At 39.6% G+C, this 23592-nt stretch overlaps 1 protein-coding gene across 8 annotated transcripts in view; it reads left to right on the forward strand.

Annotated features, from left to right (window-relative positions):
• The first annotated feature begins 19871 nt into the window (after positions 1–19871).
• MCTP2 (multiple C2 and transmembrane domain containing 2) overlaps positions 19872–23592 on the forward strand; it is a 251891-nt gene continuing 248170 nt past the window's right edge. For 2 of the 8 annotated variants that reach the window (XM_027083169.1, XM_027083168.1), the window contains exon 1: positions 19881–20074. The gene's annotated coding sequence lies outside the window, so the exon portion shown is untranslated. Of the gene's footprint in view, positions 20075–23592 lie in introns of all 8 variants that reach the window. The other 6 variants (XM_027083160.1, XM_027083164.1, XM_027083170.1 and 3 more) reach the window with 5 other exon arrangements.

Here is a 23592-nt window from a genome sequence, read left to right on the forward strand (position 1 = left end):
ATAGAATAAGCAGGCACAAAATCAACAAGGATGTAAAAAGGTTGAACAAAATCATCGACAAACTTGACTTATTTTACACATGTAGAACAATCCACTTCAAAACATCAGAATACACATTCTTTTCAACCACACATGGAACATTTATGAAGATATAATTTGGGCCAGAAAACAAGTTTCAATGAATTAAAAAAGATTCAAATCATGCAAAGCATGTTCTATGATAAATTTATAATTAAATTAGAATTCAAACACAGAAAGATCTCTTGAAAACCCCTAAAATGTGGAAACTAAGTAACACACATCTAAGTAATCCATGTGTCAAAGAAGCAATTAAAAGGATAATTAGGAAACATTTTAAATGGAAAAAGAAAATGAAAACACAGCATAGTAGAATTTGTTGAATACCATAAAATAACACTAGAGTGATATTTATAGTACTAAACAATTCTGTTAAACAGAACAACTTTCTTAAGTCAGTGACCTATGTTTCTTCTTTAAGAATCTAGGAAAAAAGGGGGACCACATTAAACTCAAAGTAAGTAGGAAAAAATAATAAAGATAAAAATAGAACTCAGTGAAATAGAAAATAGAGAAAATAAATGAAACTGAAATTATTTGAGAAGATCAAGAGCATATAATATTGATAAACTAGTCAGACTTGATGTGAAAAAAAGAGAGAAGAGACAAATGGGTCAGATTTTATCACAACTGATTCTACAGACGTTAGTGCATATCAAGGAAAATTTATAAATAACTATGCCAATAAATCCAACAATATAGTTTAACTAGACAAATTTCTTGAAAGGCACAAACTAATAAACCTCATGCAAGAAGACATATATCATTTGACTATTTGAAAAATTGAAATTTTAGTTAAAAACTTCTCTTCAAAGGAAACTCCAAGCCCAAGTGGCTTCACTGGTACATTCTAGCAAATATTTAAGGAAGAAATAATGCACAAATAAACACAAACTGTCTGTAGTAGGCAGAATTTCAAGGTGGCCCTATAAGTTTCCAGCCCCTGGTGTACACACACCTTCTCTCAGTCATTCAACCAAAAAATAATCCAGGTATTACTGTGACAGAATGCAATTAACATCCCAGATTAGTTGACTTTAAGGTGGGGAGATTATCTGGGCAGGTCTTTAGAAGTAGAGCTTTTTCTCAGGCAAGTCACAGAGAAGGAAATGAGAAAGACTTGAAACAGAAATTGGATCTGTTGCACTGTTGCTGGCTGAAGACAGAGGGGGGCATGTGGCAAGGAATATGAGGAGACCCTAGGAGATGAGAATGGCCTGACAGCTAGCAAGGAAGCAGAGACATCAGTCCTACAACTGCAAGGAAATGAATCCTATGAACAAGAATGAACTTGGAAGTGGAGGTTTCCCCCCAAGCCTCTGGGTAAGATCCCAGTCCAGCCAATATCTTGCTTCCAGCCTCATGATATGCTGAGCAGAGTATGCAGCCAGCCCACAATGGGATGCTGAGCTAATAAATTGTATTGTTTTAAGCCAGGAAACATGCACTTATTTTGTATGCAGCAAAAGAAAACTAATACTTCCCAACTCATTCTATGAAGTCAGCATTACCCTGATAGTAGAACCAGACAAAGGCATTACAAGAAAGGAAGGTAATCGATTAATATCCTTCATGCTCAGTGATGCAAAAATTCTAAACAAGGTTTAGCAAATTGAATCTAAAAATATATAAAAAGGATAATCTACCATGACCAAGAGGGTTTATCCAGGTATGCACTGGTTGGTTAACATAGCCATGTTAACCAATTTAAAAAGAAAAAACAGAATAATCTCAACAAATGCAGAAAAAGCATCTGACAAAATTCAAAATCCATTCTTGGCTTAAGAAAACTTCAGCAAACCAGGAACAAAAGTGAACATCTTCAACCTGATACTCTATAGTTAACATCACACTTAATGGTGAAATACTAAATGCTGTTCCCCTAAGACTGGGAAAAAGCAAAGGTGACTGCTCTCACCACTTATATTCAACAGTGAACAGGGGGCTCTTTCCAGTGCAGCAAAACCAGAAGAGAAATAAAATCTAGGCAATTTAAAAGGAAAACAGAAAAACAAACAGTTTTTATTCCTGAATGGTATGATCATCTATGTGGAAAACTTAATTGACTCTATATGTGTGTGTGTGTGTATATATATATATAAACTGACAACAAACAATCAGAAATTGAAATTTATAAAACAATAGCATCTACAATTATTTAAAAATGAACTATTTAGTTATAAATCTAACCAAAGATGTAAAATATCTGTATCATGAAAACCACAAAACCTTGTTGAGAGAAATTAAAGGAGGCCTAAAAAAAATGGAGATATATTTTCTTATTTATGTGTTGGAAGACTCAATACTTTTAAGCTATTGCTCTCCCCCAATTGATCTATAGATTAACACAATTCCAATCAAAATTTCCACAAACTTCTTTGTGAAAAAGGACAAGCTGCTTCTAAAAGTCATATGCAAATGCAAAGAACCTAGACATCTAAAACAGCTTTGGAAAAGAAAAACTAATTTGCAGCACTAACACCACCAGACTTTAAAACTCATTATAAGCTCCAGAAATCAAGACTGCCATATTAGTGTCAAGATAAACAAATAGATTAAGATAAACAAATTGATCAATAGATCAATGGAACAGAATAGAGTCCAGAAATAGATATATGGACACATATATGCACCACTGATTTTTTCCTATTTTAATTTATTTTATTTAATTTTTAATTTTTATTGGAGTATAGTTGATCAGCATTAGTTTTTGACAAAGCTGCAAAAGCAATTCAGTGGAGAAAGGAAAGTCTGAAAAAATTGGATATACGTATGTGAAATTAAAAACAAAAAAATAACTTTGGTCCATAACACATACTAAAAAACTGAGACAAAATTAATCATGGATCTAAATGTAAAACCTAAAACTATGAAACTTTGAGAAGAAAACATAGGAGAAAGTCTTTGTGACCTAGGATTAGGCAAATACTTTTTTTTTAGATACAACATCAAAGTATGATTATAAGTAAATGATTTTTTAATTGACTTCATCAAAGTTTTGAAATGTCTGCTCTGTTGGGTGAATAAAAATACAAGCCACAGGCTGGGAGGATATTTGTAAAGCCTAGATCTGATAAAGCACTTGAATCCAGAATACATGTACATAAAGAATTCTCAAAACCCAGCAATAACAAACAACACAATTTTGTAAGTGGGCAAAAAATTTCTCAAACACTTTATCATGGTAGATATATGAATGGCCAATTAGTACATGCAAACATGCTAAACATCACAAATCATTAATTCTATGCAAATTAAAGCTACTGCATACCTACTGGAATGGCTAAAATTTAAAACCATACCAAGTGCTGGCAAGTAGTTGGAGAAATTGGAGTGCTCATATACTGCCATTGGGAATGTAAAATGGTACATCCACTTTGGAAAATAATTGGCAATTACTTTAAAAATTAAACATACTGGTACCATACAAGCCATTCATTCTACTCCTAGTTATTTGCTCAAGAGAAAAGAAAGCCTACATTCTTTCAGATATTTGTACACAAATATTCATAGCAGCTTTATTTGTAATTGCTGTAAGATGGAAAGAACTCAAATGTCTATCACCAAATAATTAGATAAACAAAGTATAGTGTATCCATACCATGGAAACAACTCAGCAATAATAAATTAGCCATTGGTATACACTTCAACCTGGATGAATCTTGCAGTAATAATACTGAGTGAAAGAAGCCAGATAAAAATTCTGTATGACTCCATTTACATAAACTCTAAGAAATGTAAATTAATCTACAGTTATAGAAAGCAAGGAAGGGATTGCAAAGGGGCACATGGAAACTTTTGTGGGTGATTGATATGTTCACTGCCTTGATTGTGGTGATGGTTTTATGGATGTATAAATGAATCATAACTTATTAAATTGTACACCTTAATAGGTATACTTAATAGTATGTATTACAGGTCAACCATACCTCAATTTTTTTCAAGTAAGAGTTACAACAAATACTAGTGTAGTATCCATTTCTAATAATGACACATTTAATACAGTTGAACAAAATTGATTTTAAAGTTTACAATGTCCTGAGAAAGAGTGCTTTGACAATTCCTTCTAAGTTAGTCTCTAACTGAAATGGAATTCAACCAGTTAGTAGACTCACTAAACATTTTTTTTTTTTAAGATTTAGTTAAATGGTTCTATGTGTACAAGTCTTCCTACTCTCCAATTAAAACAGCAAACACAACAAAAGCCCATCTATAGATACCAGTGAGATTTGTGTTCCATAGTTAAGTTGTAATCCCTGACAACAAATCCTTGTCATTTGCAAATCCTTGTTCCTCTCCCTCCCCTGGGCTTCAGCCTGTGAGAAGTGGAAGTAGGAGACAGCAGGCTAATGCCAAACTTTATTTATTCAAGTGTATTCCTTTAATATGGGGCATTCACTCTCCTTTAGCATTTGTCCTAAGTGGAAGTAGGCATAGCCTATTTTAACCCACCCATAAAATAAGCAAATAAAAATATATGTTTACTTCTCTTTGTTCCTTATCCCCTCTCAAACTCACCTAAAAATAAAAGAGCTCTGTTTTATATGAAAAGACCCATGCATGCAGAGATTTATTTCCTTAAAATCTGGCATCTCTATAAAGAAAACTGCCTATGTAGAGCCATATAAGAAAAAAAGATAAGACTTAAAAAGAAAGAGGTTATTTTTAGTCCATCGTACGTGTATTTTAGAAAATACCTTTGCCATATGAATTCATGGAGGAGGGTCTGTCTGAGATGTGATCCTTTTATTCTTGAAAAGAGGGCAACAGAAACTTCTATAAAACCTATCAAAAACCACAGGATGAGTCCAGAAGGACTGGGGGAGGCTGAGTCTCTGAGACACAGCTGGGTCTCCTTAATTTTGAAACTTACCTAGGCCTTTTATGTCATTGTGATGGGGCTGTGCCTTTGCGTAAGAAATGCCCTCACACTCTACAGGGCTTGCCATAGGAGGGGCGAGGCATGACTTAGCAGAGCTTCTTTGCAGATTACTGGAAGCCTGTGTTCCTCCTGCTCTGGATTGTGCAAGGATAAACCCAGCACCACTTAATAGGGCTGGTGATTTTTCTTGTCCTTTACCGTTTGGAGAAGGATATTGACAGTAGAGCATGCCAGGTCATTGACTCGTGTACAGTGGAAACTGCCAGGGTGCAGAGCAGAGAACCATATCCACCTCCTAAACTTCGTGCTCTTCATACTAGTGATGAAGTCCTCAAACAAGATCCAAAAGTATTCTTAAAAGTTCTGAGAAATTACAGTACGTTAAAGGTTAACAACACCAGTGATGTCATTTGGATATCATGCACCCTACACTGTACACCTCCTGATAAGATGTGACCATAAAGGTACTTCACCTAGGTGATACTTGTGCCAAAAACAAACACCAAAAACAAAAAACAAACAAACACAGCTAGACCCCAGTCTAATCAAAAGAAAAAAAAAAAAGACCAACCTAGATTGGAGGACATTCTAAGCACACCTGGCCAGTACTTCTCAAGGCTGTCAAGGTCAAAACCAGGAAACTGTCACAGATCAGAGGAGACTGGGAGAAGTGACGGCTAAATGTAGTGTGGTACCCTGGACTAGATCCTGGAACAGAAACAGCCCATTAATGGAAAAATTGATGAAATTTAAACTCTGGAATTTAGCTGATAGTAAATACCAATGTCAGTTCTTTAACTGTGACAAATGTATCATGGTGTTTTATGACATTACCAATGAGGGAACCAGGATGAAGGGTGTTCAGGAACTCTGTACTATCTTTGAAACTTTTCTGTTAATCTAAAATTACCCTAAAACAGAAAGGTTATTAGAGAAGCTCAAAAATTATTCTGAAAAAGGATGTTTGTACCTTGTTGAAACAAGTATTTAAAAAGAAAATTTATACTGACAAGGGTGATGGGTAAATAAATGAAATAGGTAAACTTATCTAAGCATATGATGTTCTTAAATCTTGGCCTTTTTGCTCTAAATTTCATTGTTGGCTTCCAAAAAAAAAAAGTTGGAAAGTCAGGTGAAACTAACAAGTAATTTGAATTAAAAAATGAAAGTCTTTAGAAAAATGTAAGTTCCCAAATCTATGGGACATAAAGAGCTACACAAGGGAAAAGGTAACACTGGATTTTTTTGTGTGCCCCCCACTTGTGCAAACACATATCCAATGTAACACACAGCATATAATTACTGTTTATGCAACTGTCCCATCCATTACACCTTGATTTCCTTGTGAGGCAGTAGTCTATAAATTGAAAAATAGTCTTTAGAATCATCAGATATAGTATAAATAAATCTCAGCTTTCCAACTTACTAGCAGGGGCTCTAAACATTTCTCTAAGCTGTGCTTTAATCAAATTAGGTACTGCTAACTAATCTTCCAAAGTTCCTGGGAGCATTTCACAGGTACTCAATAAATGTTACTATCTTTTTTCATTAAGGTGCAGAGAAAAAGGTGTGTTTCCATGGAAAATTATGCATTGCCTAGAGCAAATCCTTCCAGAAGATCTGATTTTAACCTCTCATTGCCCTTGAACTACTTTATAACTTGATTATTTTTAGATAATTCATAGCAATGCAAAATAATCCTTCTGTATAGTTATGCAAATTAATTCTGTCTTGCGGAGGGACCACTCTCCTCTCTACCTTTGGAAAAGGTGGTTTTGCATCCATTGGCAAATTCATTTCAAGATTCTTTTACTCCATTGTTGGAGGAGGTCATTGAGTGGATGTGACCTCAAGTTGACCCTCGAGCTGGACCTGGGCAAAGAGAGGCTCCTCGTACCTTCCCTGTTTTTGGAATGTACGCTCTGTCCACCTTTCCCACAGTGGGAAACATTTTCAAGGATGTAGCCTTGAGAGAATAAGGTGTTCCTGAGACCATCTGAGTCCCATTAAGGTCTCTATATAAACTTAAAATTCTGGCAGGCAGGTAAGGAGATACTATACTGGTTCTGTAGCCTCCCAAGACAAGCCTCCGGTGTAACTTCTCTTGCTTATTAAAACTGCTAGCGATCTGGTGTAGTCTGCCTCATTCTTCCATCGCTCCCTGCCCTCCGTGTATGGGGTCCAGTTTGCAAACCAACACCCATATAAATTATTTTGTTTTGTTTTCCTCTTTGAACATTTAGCGGTAGCATTTTAGCAGGTTCCTCTCATTAATAAGGGTTTAAATAAAATCTCTGGACACATGTTCACTTGACATCTGTATAGGAGTCACAATTTTACCATTTGGGGAAAATTATCCTTTAATAAGGATGTGCATATTATTTTACTCATCTTTGCATTCCCAATGCCTATCCTGATTTAAGATATGTAGTAAATGTTCATCAAATAGAATTGACACTGCATTTCAAAAATGCAAGGAAGAAATCTTGCAAACTGAGACGAAATTCAACAAAGACATTGGGCTGCCTACTGAAGGTCTTCATAGAGCTGTAAAGAAGGATGAAACTTCCAATGTAAGGTCAGCACTATTTTCCTGTGGGAGGCAGCTGTGGCCTTATCCATTAAGAGCCAGAACCCAGCCAGTCGTTGCTTAGGAGGAAATGTAGCTACTTTGCGGCTACAGAGCCAGAAGCAATCATTGCCATTTAAAGGATGCTGAGAAGTCTGTAGCGGAGGTAGTTTACCGTTAGCAACAGTAATCCTTAATGCATACCTGCTAACTATCCAAACAGTCAAGGAGCTCATGCTGTCCCCAAAGGCCTATGTGAAGCATTACCCAAAGGTAATGCTTAAGACCAAAGATTTTAGGTTCAGACTGGACTAGGTTCAAACTCCTGAATGTATTGCCTACATGATCATGGGACCGGGAGAGCAATTTGCATGGCAACCTGGGTCAAGCACACAGTATCACTCAATAAAAGTAACTCTTACATTACAATTACTGGAGAACTGAGATAAAGTTGTAATCAGAAATCCCAAGGCAATTCAAAAGAGAAGACGGGATGGAGTATAGTTATTTCATTTGTGATAACATTCTAAAATTGCCTTCATTAATCACCATCATAGTTTAATGATCATTCAGCCCCCTGCCCTCATTTACTACTGGAAAACTGAAGCTGCTGGGAGTTGCTGAGGGGCTTTTCCAAAGTGGCATGTTAAAAGCATATCAGACTTTCTTTTAGAACTTAGACTCCCACCCTCCAGACTCAGAACTCTTTCTGAAATCCTGCACCAACTCCATGTCCCAGCTGGATGGCATCAGGGCAGCTTTCTGCTTCAAACAGCCCATCAGAGCACTTTAAAGAAAAATATAAAAAAGCATGATGCAACTTTGAGTTTAGGAGGACCTGGGTGTCATTAGCAGTGCACTTGAGACCAGCATTCTGAACCTGAGGTTCCTAAAATTTTGCACAAGGTCTCTGACTTTAATGGCTTCAGCTAATTGACTTCTTGGATCCTTGTCAATTAGGTCAACTGTTGTTTTATAAAATTTATTAACTAAGCAATGATACTGGATCATCATGTTCAATAAAATAGGGGGGTATGCTTACCCGTTCATTACAGGATTAAGACTGTAATTTTTCACAAAATTATAGAAATTAAAAATCTGACATATACTTGTTAGCTCACAAAAGACCTTCCTTGGATAGAGGAGCAAAAGAACTAGTCACCTTTTCTTTTCTTCTTTTAGTCTTGCAATTAAGGGTGTGTGTGTGTGTGTGTGTGTGTGTGTGTGTGTGTGTTTCTGTGTGTGTACGCTTCTCTGTTCAGCATTACAGTAGGTATTTGGGGAATAAAACAGAAAGGAACAACATCTAATCCCTATGAACTAAGAACCTAATAAAGAAACATATACGTCCACAGAAAGGCTATTCAAACAAGTTCATGGAAACTTTTCTCAGAAAAGCCTCAATCTGGAGACAGTCAGATATCCACTGATAGAATGGATAAACATGTGTGACGTATTTGTGCAATAGAATATATATTACTCAGCAACAAAAGGATTAACTACTGAAACACATGGCAGAGTGGATGAAATCTCATAAACTATGAGTGAAAAAATACCTTTACACAAAAGAGTACAAATGTATCATCCCATTTATTTGATGTTGTAGACCGGGGGTCCCCAACCCTGGTACTGGTCCGCAGCCTGTTAGGAACCAAGCCGCACAGCAGGAGGTGAGCTGTGGGCGAGTGAGCGAAGCTTCATCTGTCGCTCACCATCACTCCCTATCGCTTGCATTACCGCATTACCGCCATTCCCCCTCACCCCCGTCGGTGGAAAAATTGTCTTCCACGAAACCAGTCCCTGGTTCCAACAAGGTTGGGGACCGCTGTATCTAGACAATAGGCAAAACGAATTGGTGATGAACAAAACGGTAGAGCCAAGGCAGCCTGTCTGTGCATGTTTGTGTGTGTGTGTGTAAGCATATGTGTTTGTGTATGCATGTGTGTGAGTGGAGAGGGAAGTACTGACTGGGGAGGGACATGAAGTAATTTTGGAGGGTGAAAGAGATGTCCTATATCTTGGTTGCAGAGATGTACTTATTAATCAAAACTCAGGAAATGGGCTTCCCTGGTGGCGCAGTGGTTGAGAGTCCGCCTGCCCATGCAGGGGACACGGGTTCGTGCCCCGGTCTGGGAGGATCCCACATGCCGCGGAGCGGCTGGGCCCGTGAGCCACGGCCGCTGAGCCTGCGCGTCCGGAGCCTGTGCTCCGCAGCGGGAAAGGCCACAACAGTGAGAGGCCCACGTACCGCAAAAAAAAAAAAAAAAAAAAAAAAAAAAAAAAAAAAACTCAGGAAATGTACTCTTAATACTTATACACTTGAATGTATATAAGATTTATATCAAAAGAAAAAATTCTAGTCAAAGTAAAAAGAACTCTAGTTAAAAGTACACATGGCGGGGAATGTGTAAGGATGTCTGCAGTTTATTTTGAAATGTGTCCAAAATTAATGGTCTATGGGCAGAGAGATACAGTTGTTTAGATGTGTAACAAAATGTGCAGTGGAATCTAGGTGGTAGATACACAGGTTTTCATGGTAAGTCTTACAGGTATGTTGTATGTTTGGAATTTTTCATAATAAAATATTGAAAAAAAACAATGAATTTGAGGAAAAAAAGAATTACACAGTATGAGCTTTATCATCTTCATCATCATTATCATCATGATAATATCCAAATATTCAATTTATTGAGAATCTGCTTTGGCTTTGATATATTCAAAATATTTATTACCTTTACACTAGTCTGATGTAGATAGTAATTCCAACACACATAAGGGAAATTAATTTGCTCAAAGTCACTAGCTGATAAGTAGCTGAACTTGAGCTTATATTTATACCAGTATTTTCTATTTGTTATTTGTTTATTGTTGTTTTTGTTCTCTATTGCTTATGTATATTGCATAAATCTATTGTTTATGACCACAGTGGGTCAAAAAAACAACTAAGAGTACAAGGTTCCAGAGACTCAAATTTGAAATTTTGTCGTTCAGATTATAGGAAACATTGGGTAAACAGAAAAAGGAATGATCAACTTGAGTAATAATTCCATGGAAATATACAGATAAATCAGGACAAAGAGCTAATTTGAAATGAAAATGTGCATGACTGATATTAAGTTGCAAATGGCTTTAGAAGTGGTGAAGTCCAATTGTGTAACAGGAGCCACTGGACTGGATTTGGGAACACTGTTAGCCAAAGACAGCTTGAATGTACTGGAGTTACTCATTTGAGTACAGTAATAGAGAACCTGCCACTTCTATAGAAAACTTTTGATGATATATTTCCACCTCTGTTTGGCTTACAAATGAAAGATGCGTGAGTGCTTTGGGTCATGAGTCATATCTTTGATTATCTGCCAGTTACCTTGAAAGGCAAAGTCGCTCAGTGACTTCACACTTGGTGGTCAAATTACTTTAGGTTACATTAATCTAGAATGCAATGAGATCTTGTCCAAGTGTCTTGAGAAAAAAATCAACATGTTCTTGGTATATTTCAAAGAGGATAAGAAGCAGGGTTCTGACCTAGAAGTTTTGCTAGGTGTCACTGGGACCTGGAAATGTGCCCGATTGACATTGAAAAGATTGGCCAGTATTCAGAGTGGCAAGCCTTGAGTGAAGTCTGAAAAAAAAAAAAAAAAAAAAGAACCCTAGTTAAAAGTAAAGATACTATTTAGTAACTGAGGCAAAGATTGATAAGATTTGAGCCCTAGACTCATAAAGGCTTACACTTAAAGAGAAACTATTTCCCATAATGAGACTGTATAGGCTAAGATGTTGCTTCCTTGCTTTTGGCTGAAATTGGATCAACTCAGTGAATCAACACTGATGTCATGGCTATCTGTTCTCTGACTGGGTGCTGATGGACTCTCAGGTTTAAGAAGCTCAACAAACCCTACACAGATTGTTCATCAGACATTTACAAGAGGGCTGGACCCGCTTATCAGAGCAATCAGTAGGATATTCATTGTAACCAAATTGAAAATAATAATAGTAACACAGTAAACTTTGGGGTGAAAGTACTAAGAACTTTGATTTGGTCCAATTTCTTCAAGCATTTGACTGATCAAAAAAATGACACTATAATTTGGTGAAGAGTTATCAACTCAGATATTCTGACTCCTAGTGTCAGATTTTTAAAATTTTAGTCCAGTTTCCGGAATTATTCTCAGAGCTTTCTTGGAGGCTGTTCTCAGGTTATAATCCTCAATTTGTCTTGAATAAAAATTTCCATAAAAAATGTTTAGTCAAGTTTCTTCTCTTGTATAGAATAAATATCATACAGGTCACTGAGAGGTTATATGTTTGAGATCAAATCAAGTTTCTATAGGACTGTATTTCAGCTTCTGGCCACGACGGAATAAAGGAAACTAGATTTGCTCTCCTATACCTGGAAAAAAAAGAACAACCAAAATATATGAAACAACGTTTTTCAGGCATTGGACAACGAACAGCACAGTACCATGATCCCTGAGGAAAAGGATATAAATGAGGTAAGCCCTATTATTGTCCCCGCTTACTGTCTGGAGAGTTTCCAGGTCACAGCCCAGGGACAGGAGATCAAGCAGAGCCCTGGAGCTTCTCTGATTTAAGGAGAGATTAGGAAGGCCAAGGTGGCCATCATTTACGGGGGGAATTTACAGAGGAAAGATCTATAGGGAAAGAGAGAAAGAGAAAGACAGGAGAGACACAGGGATCTACAAAGGATTCCCTTCGAGCATTTGGCCAAACACTGATTAGCTCATGTGCATAAGGAAACTGCCAAGAACAGGAAAGAACCACCAGAAGGCGTAGGTGGAGCAACCCTTGCAGCTAATACAGGGCCGGGAATAGTCAAGTTCCCCTAAGACAGTAAGGAAAGTTGTCCTAACACATGGGCTAGAATCCTCAGAGAGGATAACTCTAGACTAGAGACTGTTCTGCATCCATCCAACAAAGCTTGAAATAAAAACCTCAAGGGAATAAACGTATTTCTAAGTAACTCATCTTCATTTCAGAAAAAAGTCCCCAGATATTCAAAGGAATAATATTTTAAAAATTCAGCACTCAACAACATAAAATTCATACTGCATGACATTGAATCAAGATTTATTAGGCATGCAGAGAAGCCAGGGGAAAAAACCCACAATAGATAGGAAAATTAATCAACAGGAAAAAAACCAGAAATGAAACAGAAGATAAGGATTAGAAGTAGGATAAAACAGTATTATTAATATACGCTCTACATTCAACAAAGTAGCAGAAAGCATCATAATAAGAAACATAAAAGGCATACAAAAGATGAAAATACAAATTCTCAAGATGAAATATAAAATGTCTGTGATGAAAAATACATTGGATAGAATTTACAGCAGATAAGACAATTGCAGGGGAAAAAATTAATGAGCCTGACCATATAGAAATGGAAACTATCCAAAATGAAACATACAGAGAATAGAAGCCTAAAGAAGAAACAAATGAACAGATCATTTGTGAGCTGTGGGAGAATATTAAGTGGCCTCATATGAATGGAACGGGTGTTCCAAAAAAAAAAGAAATAGGGTCATAAAAATGTTTTAAGAAATAATGACTGAAAAATTTTCATCATATCTAAATTTGATGACAACTATAACTTTCAAGTTGAAGAATCTCAACAAACCCTAGAGAGATTATTCATCAGACACTTACTGTGTATTTGTTGTGCTAATTAGGCGCGATAGGCAGCCTCTGAATTTATAAACTTGGCTTCCTGGTGTTCATGCCCTTGTGTAATCTCCTCCCCCTGTATATGTGATGAACTTTTGTATCTAATGTAGAGAGCGTGGCAGAAGTGATGAGATGTCATTTCCAAGACTAGGTTATAAAACGATGATGGTTTCCATCTTGGTCTGTTTCTTTCTCTGTTTGATTACCAGTTGCCATGACAGGGGCACACACAGCTACCAGGGAGTAGCTCATATCGCAAGGGATTATGGTCTGCCCGCAACCATGTGAGTGAGTGTTGAAGGAAATTCTCCAGCCCCATTTCAGCCTTGAGGGGACTGCATCCCTGGCAGACAGCCTGACTGCAGCCTCATGAGAGATCCTGAACCAGAAACACCTATCTAAGCCACATCAGGATTCCTGTCCTATAGAAACTCTGCAACAATAAATGTCTTGCTTTCAGCCACTGAGTTTTGGGGTAATTCGTTACACATCGATAGATAACTAATACATTGGGTATATATACGAATTGGAAATAAAATCTTATATTCTATAGATTATCCTCACACAAAGTAGATATTCCAGAAATATCTGTGAAACAAATGAATGTTTGAAAGATAAGACAGGTACCCAAAATAACTATTTTATAAAGATAGAGGCAATTGTTGTTTTTCTTTTTTTTTAATATAAATTTATTTTATTTATTTTTGGCTGTTGGGTCTTTGTTGCTGTGTGCGGGCTTTCTCTAGTTGTGGCGAGCAGGGGCTACTCGTTGCGGTGTGCGGGCTTCTCATTGCAGTGCTTCTCTTGTTGCGGAACACGGGCTCTAGGTGTGTGGGCTTCAGTAGTCGTGGCGCACGGGCTTAGTTGCTCCGCGGCATGTGGGATCTTCGCGGATCAGGTCTCAAACCTGTGTCCCCTGCATGAGCAGGCGGATTCTTAACCACTGCGCCACCAGTGAAGCCCCGAGGCATTGCTCCTGATTGAAGCATTACAAGATTGATAAGGATATTGCTATGCGAGCTCTCGGGAGAGAGGGATTGCTTTGGGTTGAGAAATGAGTGGATTCTTTACAGAGGAGATAATATTTTATGTGAGCTTTGAGGGGGATAGAATTTGGCCACAAGGAGTCTAAGACTCAGAGGGAAAGAACCATTCAGGTAGTAGGAGAGATGGGGAATCAAGGGGTCTGTATAGGAAACCATGAGCAGAATGTTGTGTGAGCAAATGAGAAAAAGACATTGATGGAACAATGCTTTATTGATGGAAAGATGCTTTATTGTACACAGATAATTGTAACTTCCATCTTGGGCTCATGTTATAAAGATACTGCATGTTAACAAAAAACATTAATTCTTGCAAAGAACTCTTTTTTTTTTTTTGCGGTACGCGGGCTTCTCACTGCTGTGGCCTCTCCCGCTGCGGAGCACAGGCTCCGGACGCGCAGGCTCAGCGGCCATGGCTCACAGGCCCAGCCGCTCCGCGGCATGTGGGATCCTCCTGGACAGGGGCATGAACCCGTGTCCCCTGCATCGGCAGGCGGACTCTCAACCACTGCCCCACCAGGGAAGCCCCAAACTCTCTTCCTTTTAAATGATCTAAAATATATTTTGTGTTGAACCAGATAGGGTTTTATCCTTCCCATTCTTCATTTAAAAATCAACATAATAGTAGTTCAAACTAAGCAAAGCTATTTTTCAAAAGAAGTCCTTTATAGAATGTATAATTTTTGAGTATAGTTAGGTATTTCCCAATAATAAAAAAAAAGAGTTAACACCTGTATACTGGAAACTAAGAAATTAGTTTTGAGATCAAATTTCTTACTGTTTTATTCTCTATTTTGGGCCCAGATTTTTTCAGGAAGTGGCAACAATAGTCATTCTATAGATGTACCTAAAACATCAGTAAAGCAGGTAATTGTATACCAAGCCAGCTTGAAAATAGTGTTATTATGCACGTAATAAAGCCCCATGTGTTTCCTAAGTACTCTTCAATCCATTCATTAGTGATTCTGTATTTTCTTTGTAGGTCATCATAAAAGCCAGTAATTGGAGGCTGAATTAAAACTTAATTCAAATTATATGTCCCAGGAGGTCACAAAGACAGACTGGAGGCTTCAAGTCCAAAACTTGTTAATGTCTTCAACCAAAAGTGTTGTTATTATTTCTCTCTATGTATCTATATTTAAATTTTCTGATTACTTGAGTGAACAATTATGGAAATACTGCTGAGCAGGTCTGGCTTCATTCCCTGAATTGATCTTCTCTTGCCTATTGAGTATGGGTTCATCCCAGTACTGTGAGCTAGGCTTCACCCATCAGGATCTCCTTTCTCAGCCCTTGGGGCTGCGTGGAGTCACCGCTCCTGCTAATTCTCTTATATATTTTCTACCTGGTCTCCTGCACCTGACGCTGTACTTTACTCCCTGGACCCTGCAGGTGCTGCTGTCAGAGACTTTTCCCTCTGAAAATCTGTTCTACTTATTTGTTTACATATCTTTTCCCACAGCAAAATGTGAATCCCTGGAGGGCAGAAGCTATCATATTTTATTTATCTTATATCCACAGTGTTTATCTTAGAGCTCGGATACATTGTTGATCAGGGGACACAAATGGCTACCTGGCATTTGGCCACCTGCATGCTTTGGCCAGCAGAGAAGTTAACAAGAATAGAATTTGAATGCCTTTAGGTGGGCGTGTGCTCTGCAGGTTTTGACAGTCTCTATTTTCTTGAATGTGGCCACAGTCACACATTGATCTCACCAGCCTGGCCCCTGTAAGCATCCTAGTGTGTGGCCCTGGGTGTTGCTGCTCAGTGGATGTTATGCAGACAAATGTGTCGATGGATGTACATCTTATTGCATGGAAAAATCAATTATTATCTTAATACCCTGGCCCTGAAAATTCCTTTCGTTTCATCTCAGACTTAGGACAGTAAGTTAGAAAAATATAACTCTATTATACAACATATGAAAAAGCATTTCTGAACATTTGACAGAGATAGGTCACCCTGGGCATTCTCACAGTCAAATTAGAGAGGAAAACAAATTCACTTGAGTTACTTATGGAACCCAGAGGATGCAAACAGACTGACTGCTGTGGGAAAGTCTAGATTAGCATTCCTGAGATGATGGACAACTTCTAGCTTGATCACTGTAATTTTAAAAACAATGACCCTGACTAACATTTTCAGTGTAAATTCAACAACCCACTTCTCAGGGCTGATCCTAAGATGCTCTTCACTATCACCAGTAGAAACACAGTAGAGCACATTCTAGAAAAGTGATTCCACAGGGAGCCACAGCAATGATGTACAGTGTGAAACGCATTCCTGATCTGGTTTACTTTGGAAGAAGGTCTAAGCACTTAGCTAGATGGATGGAATTCACATCACCAGACGTGTTGGTGATAAGCGAGAACCCTTGAGCCAGGTCAAGCGGTAAATTTGGGTCTGCTTAACCCATCAGATGAACAGGGGATTAAAGCTTTTAAGATTTACCCTCCATGTCTCTAATAATTTTAACTTTTTAAAAGCAACTATTAGCATATGTTCATCCTGGTCATAGAAATTCTCACTTGTAGAAAGCATAATATCCATAAAAGTGTAATTTTTAGCAACTTAGTACCTGTGCATATTTCTAGCTAATCAGCTTGTATTAAATATATGCTTAGGTATTTTAAATAATTTGCTACATAGGATTATTATTAATAAGACAATTAAATACTTGGTTTCCAAAGAAAGGTTTTATAATAAGTCTTCTTTCTGAGTAATTAGAAAGTAACACTCGTTTTCTGTTGGGGCCACTCCTTTGTTCAAGAAACTGAAACCCTACTAGCCACCTGCAGGAAAACACACATCTAGTTAAGTGGCAGAGCTGGGGTCTGGTGTGAGTCACTAAATTTGGTCTCTCCACAACTGCCACTATAAAAAGGGAATATGCTTTCTATAATCTGCCATGACAATTAAAAGATGGGGAAAAAAAAATCCCTAAACAAGTAAATATAATGACAAAGCCTATTTGCACTGACAATAAAAGAAATGCCGTTTTCTCAATGCCACGCAACAAAGTACACATGCTTCTTCCTTACAGCGCACACTAAACATTTGCCACGTGACTCATGAGCTAAATTTTGCCTTAACCACGGCATTGGTTTCACCTCCTAATAGTTCCAGATTTATGTTTATATCTCAATTGATTTTCTACTTTAGCTTTTATTGGCCCAAAAATGATAAGAAGCACTAATGAAGATGAGATATGCTAGGTGCCAAGCCCTTAATACCTTCGTTAGCAGAACTCAGAAACCTTTTTCTTGGACATCCAAGGGAGTGGTACTCCCAAGATTAGCCTTGAGTCCTTCAATTTGAGCTGGACTGGTCTGACTGCCTGGCCAGCTCTGCTAGGATGACACAAGGAGGTCTGTCCTGATTTCCTAGGACCAGAAAGGAGCTGGAGTTCTTGCTCCTCTGCACTTACAGACACGTTTTCTCTCTTTTACAGAAGACTCCTTTAATCCCCTGAGCAGAGATTTCAGGTGACTACAAACATTGTAACTTGTCCTGTTTAAATTGCTCTGACTCATTTAAACAGGCACCACAGTTGCTAATATACCTCTATGGCAGTGCTTCTGAAGGCACAACAGGTACATTAGCTGTGACAGCAAAAAAGCACATCGGACCCCTAGAAGACACATCTGCCATTTCAAATTTTAAACATTGAAATTATTAGATTGCCACGCAACCAAGCATATGCTCAATTATCATATTGACAATAGGGTTGTTTCTTCAGAGGCCAAGTATCTCGTTACTCATGTGAATTAAGAAGGCGAGACAGCGAAGACCACCTATTATAAATGCAGGAGATTCTTTTTTTTAAATAAAGTAACAATTATGACGTCATTGACAGTGCCCATAAGACTTGGTTCAAACCCTTTTTAAATTTAACAACAGTGTATTGAAAATTTATCAGCCACCTACATGAGTCTAGCTGCTGTTCTAAGTGCTGCTTGTGGTTATACAGTGAAGTTAAACTGGTTAAAGCAACAATATTGTTCCCTGGGTGGAACATATTACAAAGAAGCAGGTAACATGTCTGGGCAATTAAAAAAAACAAACAAACAAGGAAGATGGACAGAAGAAGGTATTGTCATGAGAGGGAGGAGAGGAGGTATGAGCTTAGATTTCTGTGATCTTTCGATGTTTCACTTTCTGCAGCATTTAATGACTGAAAAATGCTGTTAGTCATTTGCAACCTGCGGTTAGGCTGCAGGACCCACAGAACAGGAACTCCACTGCGGCAGGAGTTAGAAGCAAAAAGCTTTTTTGTGTGGGTTCATTTACTATTTTAATTCAGTTGTATCCTTAGTCGGCTTTAAAGGTCTGGTTGCTATTTCTCCTACCCAATGCTCCTCCTCTTTTTTTGCTGCTTTATTTTCCCTGTTACCTCTGTTCTCTCAGGTAGGGGATGTAGCAGGAGGGAGAGCACAGTGGAAAAAAGCCCAGATTTGCCATTTACCTCCAGTTTCTCTGATTCTACTAATTTATGTAAATTAATTATTTCTCAGAATCTGTGCAACGGCTTATTATTTTAATCCCAGGTGTTTTTGTTTTTGTTTTTTGGGGGGAGGGGAGAGTTGAAATTCAGAGACATTAAGTGAAGTAGCTGGTTTAACACAATTACCTACAGAACGGCCTAGCAGGTCTGTCCAACACTCAATTAGCGGGTTTCTTTAACTCTCTTGTATCTAATTTCAAAGCTGTTTCGTGGCGGGGGGGTGGGGTGGGGTGGTGTCTTGTGAGTTCCTGACCTCCCAGAGGGCAGGGATCTTACCAGAACATCTCCTTTTAAAACGCCCAACGCCTTGCAGGGCACAGACTCGGTGCCCAGTAGATGCAGGCTCATTAATAGATGAGAAAAAAAAGTGACCGGGCAGAGATAAGCAGTAAATAAAGTGCAAGATTATAGCGGGAAAAGAAGAAAAAGGAAGGAAGAAAAAAAAAAATTAAGGGAAAGGAACAAAAGCAAGTGTTTACTGAATGCCTTAGTGCCAGTTATCGCACTTAGTCTCTCTTTAAGGGACTCTTTGAGTGTTCCGGCAGCTCGCTGGGCACGAATGTCACCTAATCTTTAGAAATGAGGAACTTAGGCTCAGAAACGGGGTTTCACCCACAATCGCGCGCACGTGGCACAGGTTTCATGGCTTGCCTGCCTCTGGTACCTCTTGCCAGGGTCAGGGTGGTAAAAACGGAGGCTGTTCCCTTCCCATTGATCCTTAAGGGAGCGAAGGGAACAAGGTGCGTGCCTCTGCGCAATAGCGAAGACAAGTGATTAATTAAGCAATTACAACTTTGCCAGCCGCACTTGTCCTCTTGAGTGCCAACCACACTTATCCACACTTTGTTCTTACTCTGAACTAAATCGTGAAGAAACTCAACTCTTTTAGTCACTGCCAGACTTTTTGGACACATCTTCCTTTTCCTGTGACTCAACCCAGACGAAGGAGTTGCGGGTAACCTCTTTCTCGTCACCCAGCCATTACCCGAAATCCAGCGGCGGCCCCTTCTCTCAGCAGCCGCCGGAGCTTCCCGCTGCGGCGTCAGCGCCGAGTCGGGTGGGACGGGGCCCCAAGGTGACGCGCGGCCGCCTCCTCCGCCTGGAGGCTGGGCAGGCTCGCTGGGCAGCTGGAGGCGTGGCCGGTAAGAGGCGGGGCCGAGGAAGTCTGGCTGCCTCAGGAGATGCGCCCGCTCTCGCCGCGTCTCGGCGGCTCCTGGCGCGTGCAAGCGGCTACGGCAGCGGCGGCGACGGGTCCCGCGCAGGTGAGCGGCGTGCGCCGGCCTCTCTTCATCCCCTGGGACGCGGCCTCGGACTGGTGAGGGCGGTGCGGGGTTCACCTGGCCGCGAGCGCGGGCGGAGCACCGGGTCGCCGGTGGCTCTCTCCTTTGGGGGGTGGAGGGGTGTCCGCTGCCAACAGAACCGGGGACTTGGGGAACCTGACCGACCGGGAAGGGAATTCAGTGGAGCTGCTAATTCCGGAGCTGCCGGTTCAGTCAGAAAGGTATGTCGAGGACCGGAGTGCTGGAGGGCGCACCGGGGGAGGGCAGCCTGCCCTAGGATTTCTTTGCATTTTAAAGGACCTTCATTAGGTCTCCTTGGGTCGCAGCGGAGTTTGTCACTGCCACCTCCGGGACTCTTTGTGCAGAGGTCAGTCCCTCACTTGGGTGGGATTGGATGCGCTCCCTTCGTGAAGACCCGGAGAGTCCGCTTCGGTTCCTTGCGCGGACATTTGCTCACCCCCCCACGAGAGTTGAAAGCCTTCTGATAATTGTGTAGGTTCCAGAGTGTCTTGTCACACTAAAAAGTATATATGTATATCGTGATGGTGGTGGCGACCTTGAGAGGCAATTGCTTCCGCAATTAGTTCCCCAGTGCACTGTCCATTTGTTAAGCAAATGGTGCGTTGATGGCTTTTAAATATGGTTGGGTTTCCATGAAGTGGATTAGAATGTCTGAATGAACTTATGCGCGCTGTGTGAAGGTTTCACCTGTGTCTAGGTGCTTACCTGAGTCTGTTCTAGAAGTTCCATCGGCATCGGGAACTTAAAGTTACCAAACAGCCTCCCGGTGAACCTGGGGACTCTAGAAAACCTGTTTCATCGACACACCGAATCACAAACAGGTCTATGGATTGCGATTTCCATTAGCGTTCAGTTTTTGCTTGGGTCAGCAGCATTTCAATTTAACTGATATTTGTTGCACGCCTGTTAAGGGGGGGATCTCTATGAGGGCCAGGCTGGTGTGCTGTGTGGTAGCACAGGTGTGGATACAAAAGGGAATTTTAGGGCAGTCGTTTCTCACAGGGGGGTGTTTAGAAAGAGAGCAGTGGCACGTGGTGCTTTTGTCTTTACGGTGCCTCTTTGATCTCTGGTAATAAGCATTTTAAATGCAGGGAAAATGAAAATCTTTGGAGAATATTTATCATTAGCCTGGTCTCTCATCCAGAGTGACAAGGATTATCCAAAACCATCCTTAAACTAAGGTTGGTAAGAATCAACTCTGTGCCAAGCACCATGCTGGTCACTTTACTTAAAAACTTGCATAAAATATACAAAGTAGGTGTTACTTCCTCTGTACAGATGAGAAACTGAGGCAGGGAAGAATCCAGGAATTTGTGCACAGTAACTGGTGGACCTGGGAGTTGAGTGTGGATATTTCTGAGTGCAGAACCCATGCTTTTTCACTATTCCAAGTTACTGTGAGACAGATAGTGTAAATCTGCAGATTTAATGGAAATAATACTTCAAATTTATGTTCACAAAACAATCCACGTCCTGAGAGTTAAAGTAACCACCATGAATAAAACGAGCATTGTTTGTTTTCATTCTCCTTGTTAAACTGAAACCAATCTGGGACAAGAAGATGGACAGCTATTTTAAAAAATATAAAATTTATTATGTATCTTCCTTAACATATTTTTAAGGACCTAATATAGCCAAGTTGGGCAAAGTAGTAAAACTTTATATGTATTCCTTGTGTATTACACTTTGAAGTATCCACTAATATTCATATTATTCATATGCTGAAGTATCAGCTAATTTTCTTATCCATGTGCTTTAACATATTTCATCTTAATTTCCTTTTATAGCTTACAGGTGAATAGAGGCCACCTTTGTCACCTAGAAAAGACTGTGTGTGTGTATAAATCTATACTCATGAATATTTATTTGAAAAGATATATATAGTTTTCCTTAAATCTATCTCTAGAAGTGTAAGTATGTCAACGTGCTTATTTAGGAAGGAATCCTAAAATTCCAGTTTAGTCTTTTGAGTAAATGAGCCGTAACAGCTCAACTGACGGTTTCTTTAAGTGCATGTAAACCACACAAGTGATTTTTCAAATTAAAATTATTATACTGTGTAGAATGAGAATGAAAATAGTACTTAGAATTTTAAATAATATTTCCTGACATGGAGAACACTTGCTCTCTGAAAACCTTCCTTATAACTGTTGGTAATTACACACAGAAATTGAGGAGTTTCGTATTGAAATTATCTTCAGGTGTTGAAGAAAGTGTTTTTTGTTGAAGAAAGGCTTTTTGCCTCTGTTGGGAGGATCAGGTAGATATTCTGCCTGGATCGTGCTTGGCACATTTGTTTTTCCCTCTATCTTCATTTGACAGAGAAATCGACAAGACACCTTGAACTTCTTTCTAAAAGCATTTGAAATCCTGCCTAGCAGGTGTTTATAAAAGTGTGCTTGACTTGGTTAAGATGCTTTAATGAAGGGGCAGGGTGTGTAATGATTTAGAGAAATTCACAGAAGAGCCGAAGGGCCAAGGAGCAGTGTGTGCATGAGGTGTGAAACGGGCAGATCCAGATTTTGGGAGACCTGAAAGGTAAACAATATGGGTCTCCTTGTGAAGAAAAATAATACAAAATTAGCTATGAAAGTGAATGCCTATTTAGAATGGAAAAAGGAATTGTAGCCGTTTGCTGGAGATTGCTATCTCTTTCTGCAGAGATCTTTTTGGGTCATTTACCAGAAACGCTTGCATAAAAATGCTTCCTAGAAAAAAAAAAAAAAATTGCTTCCTGATTGTAACCTTCTCTCTTGAGAACACTCAGCATTTCCCAGCGGCTTGTAGCACTCGTTGGCCCATGCCAGTGAGAGTCCAGAAAATGAAGCTCCGTTACCTTCAAAGAGTGGGAGCGACAGTTGTGGTTGGAGGCAAAGGACCAATTGTCCACTGAGCAGAAAAGCTGCCGACTGGGGTGGAGGAGATCCTGGGCTCATTGGGGTCTCAGGGCACTTCATGTCCAGTGAACAGTTCTGAGAGGAAGGCCCCTGATGATGTCTAAGACCTTCCAGTTTGGTTGGTTCTCCAGGGATGCCTTCGACTGTTGGCCGTCCCAGCTTTCATTCTATGGTACCGTTTATCGAGGGTTTTCTATGTCCCATGCACTGGGTAAGGCCGGGTTCTGATTGCCAGGGAGCACCTGGTCTCTTGGAGCTGATGTCATTGATGATAGTACAGTGTTGGTGCCAGCACAGAGGTCTTGATGCTTGAGCTGAGTTGGGAATTGTGGGTGGAGATACTGAGATGGAAGCGTCCGGGAAGGGCAGTCTAGGGATGTGGAGGGCCATAGAAAGCCTTGGAGGTTTGGACCCACACACTGTCCTCCACTGATGCAGGGAGGCCCCTTAGTATTTTTCCACATGTCTTTCCAAACCAAGCAGCACCCATGCACCTGAGATTAACTTGTTAAAAATGTGTGTTCTCAGGCCCCATCCCAGGCCCCCTGAATCAGAAGCTCTGTGTCTCTGGCACAGCAATCTGTGTTTTAAGAAGCCTTCCAGATGATTCCGGTGTATGCTATAAAGTTTGAGAA

This window comes from Aethalodelphis obliquidens, unplaced genomic scaffold (assembly GCF_003676395.1).
Source record: "Aethalodelphis obliquidens isolate GAN/ISIS:26980383/991018 unplaced genomic scaffold, ASM367639v1 scaffold49, whole genome shotgun sequence".
NCBI lineage: Eukaryota > Metazoa > Chordata > Mammalia > Artiodactyla > Delphinidae > Aethalodelphis > Aethalodelphis obliquidens.